This window comes from Notothenia coriiceps, unplaced genomic scaffold (genome assembly GCF_000735185.1).
Source record: "Notothenia coriiceps isolate Sejong01 unplaced genomic scaffold, NC01 NC01_scaffold00003960, whole genome shotgun sequence".
In the NCBI taxonomy this organism is placed as follows: domain Eukaryota; kingdom Metazoa; phylum Chordata; class Actinopteri; order Perciformes; family Nototheniidae; genus Notothenia; species Notothenia coriiceps.
The window spans coordinates 63,170-65,669 of record NW_011336661.1 but is presented as its reverse complement, the minus strand read 5'-3'; the positions used below and the strand labels follow the sequence as shown (position 1 = coordinate 65,669).

The 2,500-nt window shown below is 40.5% G+C and overlaps 1 protein-coding gene across 3 annotated transcripts in view; it reads left to right on the top strand.

Annotated features, from left to right (window-relative positions):
- LOC104941809 (lamin-A-like) overlaps window positions 1-2,500 on the top strand; it is a 24,346-nt gene that overhangs the window by 20,736 nt on the left and 1,110 nt on the right. The window lies entirely within an intron of this gene.

Below are 2,500 nucleotides of genomic sequence, written 5' to 3'. Positions count from 1 at the left end.
CTACTTAGCGCCAGCCACGCCGTGTTTGTGTGTTTCTACAGAGAACTCAAACAAGCTGGATGGGAATATACCAAACCCACTTCTCTCCGTTAATTCAGTGCTAGAGCTGATCAACTGGGCCTATTGGCACTAATGAGCCGCAGCCACGTCCACACACACTCGCCTGCCTGCAGAGTAACACTGTTTCATTGAACAATATATTAAAATCTCAACAAAGAGTTGTAATGTTTATCTCAAGAGGTGAATGAGAATAAATAGTTGTTTACACATCGCTAATGCATTTACGACCAATTTTTAAAGTGGACCTATCATGCTATATTTGAATAATATATTGTAGGGCCATACCTATATAAAACATGTCTGTGAAGTTTAAAAAAAAAAAATACCAAACAGATCATGCATTTTAGCCATGCCTCATTTCGCTCTATTTGCTCTTTTCCAGCCCTGTTTTTGCAAGGGCTGATCTGCTTTTGTGGCAGACTACAGCGCCACTTACAGGCCTGGCATATGTACTACAGCGTCTCCAGGGCTTTCAAACGGCCGTGGCCGTGGCCGTGGCCCAACCCCCCATTCCCCTGATAGGTGGAGAGTTGCCCATATAGGTGGAGCACCCCTTTTCTGACGTCAGAAGAATTCAAATCTGTATCAGATTCGTTGCAGCCCCGTTTTTAGAGATTTGGGTATGGAGGAAAAGAGAGGGTTGTGTTTTCTGACACTTGGTGAGTTCCCTGACACACCGGGGACACATATTCATGTATAAAAGACGTACAAAAGTGCATTTTGCATGATAGGTCCCCTTTAAGTAAAAACACAACACATCCCTCTTTGTCTCAGAGCTGGTTGATTTGGGTTTATTATTAAAGTGTTCATGAGAAGCATTGTGGAAAACTTAAATTCTCCTCAGCAGCAGTCTTGAGGAATGTAAACACCTAGAGAATTCTACAAGCCTGAGCCAAACTATATTATTCTTTTAAAAGCATTTTTCTTTCACAGCAGTAACCCTTTTACTGTACGTCTTGTAGGCGTTTTGACACTGATGGGTGATAATACATGTTCGAATGGAGCGCCTCTGTTAAAAGGCTCCAGTCATTGTATGTTCAGGAATGTGTTTGTTCTCGACACATAATCATCTCGAGTGCTAGTTCACCTGGGTCTTTAAGAGTCACATTCTGGAGTCTCTTTGAGTCAAACATGTCGACTTCTTAGAATTTCTGCAAGTCTTCAGTTTGTACTTATGCCTGGTGTTTTATGTTATTAAGCCTACACTCAGTGCTATAATGGGGTTGACAGAATAATGACAATATACAATACAACTAAACAGCACCACACACTGGAGCCTCAAAAGTGACAGTAGGGTTGAATCAACATCTCTAAAAACTGTTTAAGCATAAACAACTACTAATGAAGGTGTGTATTAATATGAAATGTTGCATTGCTATAAAGGAAATGCATGCATGAACATCTGGTCCCAACATCTGGCCATTTATATGTGGTCAAGGGCTCTGGAAAAAGTTGAGTTACCGTAGAATCCTCTTTAGTTTCCACACTATTAGGTACAGTGTAAAACAATGATACAACTATATAACAACACAATTAATGTACCTCTCTGAAACCATATGTATAAAAACAGATGTATTGTTTTAACTTGGGGTTGTTATAGCAACTGACTGTATTTATACATTTTAATATGTGGAGAACATTTCTATTCAAATGTGTAGATTCACCGTAACACCAGTATGATTAGTATCCCTATGATACAGGTAATGAATGCAGGAATTCTGTCTGTTTCTCAGAGCTTATTATGTTTGTCCATATGTTTGTGTACTTGGGCGGCCATGAGGGTGATTTGATTTGGACCCAATCAAACCCTGAGCTGTGCCTCCTTTTTTTTTTTTTAAGCTTTGAATCTGAACAATGAGCAGTCTGGGAGGCTTTTATATAATTACCCATTCAAGTTCTCTAGGCTTGATTGTACATCTGTTAAGCATCACAGATATGTTTTCCCTGGATTTCATTTTCGACTTTTCTTGCAGGACATAAAAGACTCATTCATATTCCTCCACTTACTCCTTTTTTTCGGTTTCTCCCTGAAGCGGTCAGCCACTTTATCTTGTCCGCTTTGTACCGGCCATTTGAGGAAGCACAATTGCATTTTTCAAACTCCTCTTATGGGTGTTTTATTTATTAAGATAAATTGTTGTATCGTAAACTCATAAATTACAGTTTCTCTTCTGAGATGAATTGTGAATGGACTTTACCCTTTGTTGTAAATCATGTTTGTGCTGTGGAGTAACTTTATAAGTGGTGTTTGTTCAGTGTGTCCGAAGCTCTCTCTCCCTCTTGTTGTCACACTGGCCGCTCTCTCTCACGGCTGGCAGTGACCGCAGGACTCTGAGGTGGTCTGTGTGGGCAGCCTGGAAGCCATCTCCCCCAGCAGATGGCCGTTATTAGTGACAATAAAGACTCTCTCTCTCTCTCTCTCTCTCTCTCTCTCTCTCTC